The sequence below is a fragment of the Hyla sarda genome, chromosome 7, assembly GCF_029499605.1.
Source record: "Hyla sarda isolate aHylSar1 chromosome 7, aHylSar1.hap1, whole genome shotgun sequence".
Lineage (NCBI taxonomy): Eukaryota > Metazoa > Chordata > Amphibia > Anura > Hylidae > Hyla > Hyla sarda.
In genome coordinates, this window is record NC_079195.1 from 233571886 (window position 1) to 233581927 (window position 10042).

The following is a 10042-nucleotide window of genomic DNA, read 5'->3' on the forward strand; positions in this document are numbered from 1 at the left end:
GGAATCTCCACCCGGTCACAGATTCTGTAGTGTGAATGAGCCCTAAGAGTTTACTGCTCGCCCCGTTTCGTCCGTGCATTGGCGTCCATTGTGCTGCACCCATGTGCAGCGCTCGCATTCTTACATTGCAATCTTTATTAGGCTGGAACCCCACATGCAGTTTTTGATGCAATTTTTTTTTTTTTAATTTAATGATCATATTGGAGCAGAGCTGCAGTGTAAAGCATCAAGTGACATCACAATGTAAACATATGGGGAATATAGGAAAGTACCTAGTGAAACAAATCAGTCACATGTGAATGAGCCCCTACTACCCATGTGATTCCAGCCCTAAAGATAATTCCTAACCCCCAGATGCTGAATGAGCGAAACACGCCTGCGCTCACCCATCCGGGCAGAGGCCGCGGATAAGATTTCACCTTTTATCTCTGCGTCTCTTCTCTCCGTCCGGCTCTTGGGTTACGGCTGCGACATGCGGGGGACGCCTCTTCACCGGCGCTCGCCAGCAGGGTCTCGGAGGAGCAGACGTGGGAAGTGCACGCTGAGCGCTCGCTGGGAATCGAGTTGCAATTTTCCAGGGATTTACTAATGCAGAAAAGATGTAGAGGGGACGGAGCCGGCTCCACATTAACTCCATGTCAGGGGTCACTGGGGCCACACATCAAGGGCTCCGAGCTGCAGAGATGCATTATGGAGAGGAACATTATACTCTGCAAGTACAGGGGTCACCTTTAAGCTTGCTGACTCTACAGCTGCTGCAAAACTACAACTCCCAGCATGCCCTGACAGCCTTCGGCTGTCAGGGCATGCTGAGAGTTGTAGTTTTGCAACAGCTGGAGAACCACAGGTTGGGAACCATTGCTTTATTACAGGAAAAATCTTCTAAGATGGTGAAGATGCTGTATGCATTCCCTGTCTGCTTCTCTGCCTGTGACATTGCTCAGCATAAGACAGCTGCTGTATACACCTCATTCTTCCCCTAAAGATATATGTGTATATGAAAGGGAGATGGTGATGTAACTGTACCAGCTAGTCAGAGGTGATGACATCACTAAGGGGGCGGGGCTAAGGCTCAAAAACAAGATCCATCCACATGTTCTGATACAGCAGAGGGTTATTGGAGAGAGGGATGAGCTGGGGTTGCTCAGATAACACCACACTGGTAATGAGAGGTCTACACAACCTCATGTTTGGAGAGAGGAAGGAGCCGGGGAGCTGGAGACAACACCTCACTGACAATGAGAGGACTACACAACTTCCTGTCAGGAGAGAGGAAGGAGGCGGGGACCTGCTGGGACAACACCTCACTGACAACGAGAGGACTACACAACTTCCTGTCAGGAGAGAGGAAGGAGGCGGGGACCTGCTGGGACAACACCTCACTGACAATGAGAGGACTACACAGTTTTTTTTATGCATGTGTTGTGTGTGAAGAGGGTCCCCCATAATCTTCAATGCACCTCTGCTCATTTCTTGTTCAGGGGTCTAGGAAAGTTGGGTGACAATAGCAATGTAGCTATACAGGAATGTGCTATAGATTACCAGAAGGCGAGGTGATAATTGTCTATAGTGCTATGACACCCCCCCCCCCCCCCCCCACGCTGCCAGATGTCATTGAGCTGACTGCGCGCCTTACTGAAGGTGTTGATGGTGATAACAACTTTAGGCCGTTAGGTCACATTTAACCCTCGCTGTACTGGTACCACAGGAAAAATAGGTGGCAGAGGTGTGAGGCTACCCCCAAATTTCAGATTCATATTTTGCTGCCTATTTTTCTCTTAAGAACATTGTTTCCCAACCAGTGTGCCTCCAGCTGGTGCAAAACTACAATTCCCAGTTGCTCGGCTGCTCCGCACCCGATGAGCCCGCTCCGCTCCCGATGAGCCCGCTCCGCTCCCGATGAGACCGCTCCGCTCCCGATGAGACCGCTCCGCTCCCCATGAGCCCGCTCCTGATGAGCCCACTCCTGATGAGCCCGCTCCGGATGAGGCCGCTCCGTTCTGGAGGAGCCTGCTCTGCTCCTGATGAGCCTGCGCTGCTCCGGATGAGCCCGCTATGCACCCGATGAGCCCCCTCTGCACCCGATGAGCCCGCTCCGCCTCCGATGATGCCGTTCCACTCCGGAGGAGGCCGCTCCGCTCCCGATGAGGCCGCTCCGCTCCCGATGAGGCCGCTCTGCTCCTGATGAGCTCCGCTCTGGATGAGCCCGCTCCGGATGAGGCCGCTCCAGATGAGCCCGCTCCGCTCCAGATGAGCCCGCTTCCGATGAGCCCGCTCCGCTTCCGATGAGCCCGCTCCGCTTCCGATGAGCCTGCTCCGCTTCCGATGAGCCTGCTCCGCTCCCCATGAGCCTGCTCTGCTAACGATGAGCCTGCTCTGCTCCTGATCGCCTCCTGTTGAGCCTGCTCTGCTCCGGAACGCCTCCTGTTGAGCCCGCTCTTCTGATCGCCTCCTGTTGAGCCCGCTCTTTTCCTGATCGCCACCTGTTGAGCCCGCTCTTCTGATCATCTCCTGTTGAGCCCGCTCTTCTCCTGATCGCCTCCTGTTGAGCCCGCTCTGCTCCTGATCGCCTCCTGTTTAGCCTGCTCTGCTCCTGATCGCCTCCTGTTTAGCCTGCTCTGCTCCTGATCTCCTCCTGTTTAGCCCGCTCTGCTCCTGATCGCCTCCTGTTTAGCCTGCTCTGCTCCTGATCGCCTCCTGTTTAGCCTGCTCTGCTCCTGATCTCCTCCTGTTGAGCCCGCTCTGCTCCTGATCGCCTCCTGTTTAGCCCGCTCTGCTCCTGATCGCCTCCTGTTTAGCCTGCTCTGCTCCTGATCTCCTCCTGTTTAGCCCGCTCTGCTCCTGATCGCCTCCTGTTTAGCCTGCTCTGCTCCTGATCGCCTCCTGTTTAGCCCGCTCTGCTCCTGATCGCCTCCTGTTTAGCCCGCTCTGCTCCTGATCGCCTCCTGTTTAGCCCGCTCTGCTCCTGATCGCCTCCTGTTTAGCCCGCTCTGCTCCTGATCGCCTCCTGTTGAGCCCGCTCTTCTGATCGCCTCCTGTTGAGCCCGCTCTTCTGATCGCCTCCTGTTGAGCCTGCTCTCCTCCTGATCGCCTCCTGTTGAGCCCGCTCTTCTGATCGCCTCCTGTTGAGCCTGCTCTCCTCCTGATCGCCTCCTGTTGAGCCTGCTCTGCTCCTGATCGCCTCCTGTTGAGCCTGCTCTTCTCCTGATCGCCTCCTGTTGAGCCCGCTCTGCTCCTGATCGCCTCCTGTTGAGCCCGCTCTGCTCCTGATCGCCTCCTGTTGAGCCCGCTCTGCTCCTGATCGCCTCCTGTTGAGCCCGCTCTGCTCCTGATCGCCTCCTGTTTAGCCCGCTCTTCTCCTGATCGCCTCCTGTTGAGCCCGCTCTGCTCCTGATCGCCTCCTGTTGAGCCTGCTCTGCTCCTGATCGCCTCCTGTTTAGCCCGCTCTGCTCCTGATCGCCTCCTGTTGAGCCTGCTCTGCTCCTGATCGCCTCCTGTTGAGCCTGCTCTGCTCCTGATCGCCTCCTGTTCAGCCCGCTCTGCTCCTGATTTCCTCTTGTTGCTGTGGCGTTGAGCCCGCGACGGCAGAGTGTTGCGATGTTGCCAGGGCAGAAGAGGCAGCGGGAGCGTAATCCCTCCATCCATCTGCCGCAGAGGACGGGCGGCTCTTCTCCTGGCCGGAGCCTTGTTTGCATGGAAACTGGAGACGACGGTAATTCCCGCTCCACCTCAGGGTCTGAGCTGAATCTTATCCTCCAAAATCATTGCAGAAATAGTGATATAAATATAGGTCAAATAGCTTTCCACTCATGGAAATAAAAACTGCACATAATGTGAACTGACCTCAACCCTCCTATGAGTCTAACCAGTTCACCTGGGTGATTTCCAACACCAGCAACCTAGTCAGATGACCAGGTGCAGTGATCAGACTCCACCCCCTCTCTCTCTGCAAAGCCAGAGGATTCATGGGAAATGTAGGCAGCATTAGGAAATCATTTCAGTGATTCTGTGTGCAATCAGTTTGGCTGAAAACTCCCATGCCTGCCACATCTGCTAAAAACAGGTGAGCACCTCTACAGTATTATCTAATAACAGCCAATGCTGCGATAAAAAGTTATGGAAACTTACAGCAGTGTTACCAAACCTAAAGTATAACTCCCATCATGCCTTCAGCGCCTCTGACTGCCAGTGTATGATGGGAGTTGTAGTTGTGCAACAAGCTACAGATTCATAATAAGTGGACGTATAGCGGCAACAGATGTAAATGTGGACTTACCTGCACTGATACATTGTAACAGACTATCAGTGCAGTACTATGTGTTGCTTCTAGGTGGCGCTATGTAGGGGATCCTTTAATGTTCTTTATATATGGAGGCCGCAGATCTATAGGAATCTCCATCTTTTGTTCCCTTATTCAGATTAACTCCTAAGACGCCCTTCAGGGCAGGGATTCCGCGACGCGCCTGTCACTCATCTCCCGGCCGGGGATTTGTTGTTGCCCTGGGGATAGTTGTCCGGAGCCGGAGGAATGCGCGTGAAGCAGACAACCGCGGCCGGCGCCCCGGAGGGCTCTTGTACGGGACGCGTGTTTTCTGGAGATTGGTGAATGTCATTATGGGAGTTCCTGGGTCTTTACTTCTCTTCGGACGCCGGCGCACGGATGTCACCAACAGACCTGCCGCGCTGCCATCGTGGATATTTGGCGCCATCGTGGATTCTTGTTTTGCCGTGTTGCTGTATAAAGGATTTTACGGGTTGGGATGTCGTCACAATTGATGTAGTGTCTGCAGCGTGCCCCTCCGCCAAGGTGTCATGGCACTGGGATGGGGGCCAAAATGGTGGCAGGGTGGTGACGCTGGAATATGACGTCGGGGTCTTCACCTCTATTTGCAGGCCCCAAAAAATCCCGGTGTAGGATATATGCACTGTACTCATCTTTAGAGTACTACAACTCCCAGCATGCCATTATGGCTGAAGACTGTCATGGCATGCTGGGAAAAGCAGTTTTGTGCCTGTAGGCCAGTGGTCTCCTAACTGTGCACCTCCAGCTGTTGCAAAACTACAGCTCCCAGCATGCCTGGACAACCGTTGGCTGTCAGGACATGCTGGGAGTTGTAGTTTTGCAACAGCTGGAGGTGCACAGTTTGGAAACAACTGCTGTAGGCCATCAGGGCATGCTGGGATTTGTAGTTGTGCAATATCTGGATTGGCTGTCAGGACATGCTGAGAGTTGTAATTTTGCAACAGCTGGAGGTTCACAGTTTGGAAACAGCTGTAGGCCATCAGGGCATGCTGGGATTTGTAGTTTTGCAATATCTGGATCGTCTGTCAGGACATGCTGGGAGTTGTAATTTTGCAACAGCTGGAGGTTCACAATGTCAAAGCTACTGCATGGGCCATCTGGGAATGCTGGGAGTTGTAGTTTTGCAGCAGCTCAACTCCAGCATGCGCCTCCAGATTTGTTTTAAAACTACAACTCCCAGCATGCTCTGACTCAAATTCGTTAACAATTTTCATCCACTTGCTGCGGAGCAAATTCGCGCAGTTTCTGTCCACAACATGACCATTTGCGAAATTTCCGATCCATTTAAATGTTGCTCAGCGCCAAATCTGAATCTACCGCCTTATTGTGCGCTCCCGATAATCCCTTCAGGTCCCATTAATTGAAGGAATTTTACATTAGCGCAATTTTTGTTCTGTCTACATTTCCCCCTACACGGAATGCGTAACGGGTTATACGGAGACTTTGCGGACACTTATGATGATCCGTTTTTCAGGTGCGGACGCCCAGCGGTGAGTTCAGGTCTTCCCTGCTGGGTGTATTCCCGGCTGATCTTTGGCGCACTTCGTGCCGGTCTGTGGTGGATTCTGTTAATCGTCGTCTTACGTTCTGTTCTGGGCGCGGTGACTAGGAGCAGGGGACCCGGCGGAGGCCTCAGCGGACTGCGCGCTCCATCGCCCTGAGCCTGACGCTGTGATGCAAGAAATGGAAATAGGTCGTGTCAGGAAGATGACGGCAGCCGAGTGTCCAGCAGGGGGAGGCAGTGAGCCGGGACTGGGCCCCAAGAGAAGGGATTCTGGGAAGAGACAGTGCCGGCAGCCATATTGGTAGTCACCCAGCTTTCCTAGGAACAGATAAAGAATGACCAGAAAAGAATGGTGTATTAAAGTTTAGGCTGTGTTCACACAGTGTATTTAGACCAGGGTTTCCCCAACCACTGGGACTCCAGCTGTTGCAAAACTACAACTCCCCGCATACTGGGAGATATAGTTCTGTGACTGTCCCTTCGCAGAATCCTGTGCATGTCTGCCAGACCTAGAAAAGCTGGGTGAATACCAATATGGCTGCCATTACTGTCACTTCCCAGAACCATGTGCATACTTGCAAGACCTAGGAAAGCTGGGTGAATAGAATACCAATATGGCTGCAATTACTGTCACTTCCTAGAAACCTGTGCATACTTGCAAGACTTGGAAAGCTGGGTGAATACCAATATGGCAGCCATTGCTGTCCTTTCCCAGAATCCTGTACATGTCTGCCAGTAGTCAAAAAGAGCTCACAATCCAATCTATGTGCTTGGAGTTTGTACACCGATGGGTTAATGTAGATGGAGACGCCCAATGGGACACGACATGATGTGGTGACCATCTGCGTACAGCGCCGTGGAATACGTTAGTGACATATAAATGAATTTTACATTAGATAAATTATTCTCCCTTCTCTATTTCAGACCAGAATGTAAATGGCGGCGCGCGGGGATTCTCTCTGGTTGCGTTGGGCTCAGCGTCCTGATTCTGTAGCCTAGATAAAACGCATCACGACTATGGGGGAGGGGGGGGACATGGTGTCCTGCGCAAATGTAAAACACTAAATACAATCAGAACATAGATGGGGGATCAGTATACAGGTGACTGGACATTATGGGGGGATCAGTATACAGGTGACTGGACATTATGGGGGGGATCAGTATACAGGTGACTGGACATTATGGGGGGGATCAGTATACAGGGGATTGGACAGTATGGGGGGGATCAGTATACAGGGGATTGGACAGTATGGGGGGGATCAGTATACAGGTGATCGGACAGTATGGGGGGATCAGTATACAGGGGACTGGACAGTATGGGGGATCAGTATACAGGGGACTGGACATTATGGGGGGATCAGTATAAAGGTGATCGGACAGTATGGGGGGATCAGTATACAGGGGACTGGACAGTATGGGGGGTTCAGTATACAGGGGACTGGACAGTATGGGGGATCAGTATACAGGGGACTGGACAGTATGGGGGGATCAGTATACAGGGGACTGGACAGTATGGGGGATCAGTATACAGGTGACTGGACAGTATGGGGGGATCAGTATCCAGGGGACTGGACAGTATGGGGGGATCAGTATACAGGGGACTGGACAGTATGGGGGGATCAGTATACAGGGGACTGGACAGTATGGGGGGGATCAGTATACAGGGGACTGGACAGTATGGGGGATCAGTATACAGGGGACTGGACAGTATGGGGGGATCAGTATCCAGGGGACTGGACAGTATGGGGGGGATCAGTATACAGGTGACTGGACAGTATGGGGGGGGGATCAGTATACAGAGGACTGGACAGTATGGGGGGGATCAGTATACAGGTGACTGGACAGTATGGGGGGGATCAGTATACAGGTGACTGGACAGTATGGGGGGGGATCAGTATACAGGGGACTGGACAGTATGGGGGGATCAGTATACAGGGGACTGGACAGTATGGGGGGATCAGTATACAGGGGACTGGACAGTATGGGGGGATCAGTATACAGGTGACTGGACAGTATGGGGGGGATCAGTATACAGGTGACTGGACAGTATGGGGGGGATCAGTATACAGGTGACTGGACAGTATGGGGGGGGATCAGTATACAGGTGACTGGACAGTATGGGGGGGGATCAGTATACAGGTGACTGGACAGTATGGGGGGGGATCAGTATACAGGTGACTGGACATTATGGGGGGATCAGTATACAGGTGATCGGACAGCATGGGGGGATCAGTATACAGGTGATCGGACAGTATGGGGGGGTCAGTATACAGGGGACTGGACAGTATGGGGGGATCAGTATACAGGGGACTGGACAGTATGGGGGGATCAGTATACAGGGGACTGGACAGTATGGGGGGATCAGTATACAGGGGACTGGACAGTATGGGGGGATCAGTATCCAGGGGACTGGACAGTATGGGGGGATCAGTATACAGGGGACTGGACAGTATGGGGGGGGATCAGTATACAGGTGACTGGACAGTATGGGGGGGGGGATCAGTATCCAGGGGATTGGACAGTATGGGGGGGATCAGTATCCAGGGGATTGGACAGTATGGGGGGGATCAGTATACAGGTGACTGGACAGTATTGGGGGATCAGTATCCAGGGGATTGGACAGTATGGGGGGATCAGTATCCAGGGGACTGGACAGTATGGGGTGATCAGTATACAGGTGACTGGACAGTATGGGGGGATCAGTATACAGGGGACTGGACAGTATGGGGGGGGATCAGTATACAGGGGACTGGACAGTATGGGGGGATCAGTATACAGGGGACTGGACAGTATGGGGGGATCAGTATACAAGTGACTGGACAGTATGAGGGGGATCCAGTATACAGGGGACTGGACAGTATGGGGGGATCAGTATATAGATGACTGGACAGTATGGGGGGGACAGTATACAGGGGACTGGACAGTATGGGGGGGGGATCAGTATACAGGGGACTGGACAGTATGGGGGGATCAGTATACAGGGGACTGGACAGTATGGGGGATCAGTATACAAGTGACTGGACAGTATGGGGGGGATCCAGTATACAGGTGACTGGACAGTATGGGGGGATCAGTATACAGGTGACTGGACAGTATGGGGGGATCAGTATACAGGTGACTGGACAGTATGGGGGGGGGGATCCAGTATCCAGGGGACTGGACAGTATGGGGGGGATCAGTATACAGGGGACTGGACAGTATGGGGGGATCAGTATCCAGGGGACTGGACAGTATGGGGGGTTCAGTATACAGGGGACTGGACAGTATGGGGGGATCAGTATCCAGGTGACTGGACAGTATGGGGGGGTTCAGTATACAGGGGACTGGACAGTATGGGGGGATCCAGTATACAGGTGACTGGACAGTATGGGGGGATCAGTATACAGGTGACTGGACAGTATGGGGGATCAGTATACAGGTGACTGGACAGTATGGGGGGATCAGTATATAGGTGACTGGACAGTATGGGGGGATCAGTATATAGGTGACTGGACAGTATGGGGGGATCAGTATCCAGGGGACTGGACAGTATGGGGGGATCAGTATACAGGTGACTGGACAGTATGGGGGGGATCAGTATACAGGTGACTGGACAGTATGGGGGGGGATCAGTATACAGGGGACTGGACAGTATGGGGAGATCAGTATCCAGGTGACTGAACAGTATGGGGGGATCAGTATCCAGGGGACTGGACAGTATGGGGGATCAGTATCCAGGGGACTGGACAGTATGGGGGGGATCAGTATCCAGGTGACTGGACAGTATGGGGGGGGGATCAGTATACAGGGGACTGGACAGTATGGGGGGATCAGTATACAGGTGACTGGACAATATGGGGGGGGATCAGTATACAGGGGACTGGATCAGTATACAGGGGACTGGACAGTATGGGGGGATCAGTATACAGGGGACTGGACAGTATGGGGGGATCAGTATACAGGGGACTGGACAGTATGGGGGGATCAGTATACAGGGGACTGGACAGTATGGGGGGGATCAGTATACAGGTGACTGGACAATATGGGGGGGATCAGTATACAGGGGACTGGATCAGTATACAGGGACTGGACAGTATGGGGGGGATCAGTATACAGGTGACTGGACAGTATGGGGGGGATCAGTATACAGGGGACTGGACAGTATGGGGGGGATCAGTATACAGGGGACTGGACAGTATGGGGGATCAATATCCAGGGGACTGGACAGTATGGGGGGGGATCAGTATACAGGGGAC

The 10042-nt window shown here is 53.1% G+C and overlaps 1 protein-coding gene across 1 annotated transcript in view; it reads left to right on the forward strand.

Moving 5' to 3' along the window:
- The window catches only part of ZSWIM5 (zinc finger SWIM-type containing 5), a gene marked incomplete in the record, with an annotated part of 56331 nt that overhangs the window by 30765 nt on the left and 15524 nt on the right, over positions 1–10042 (forward strand).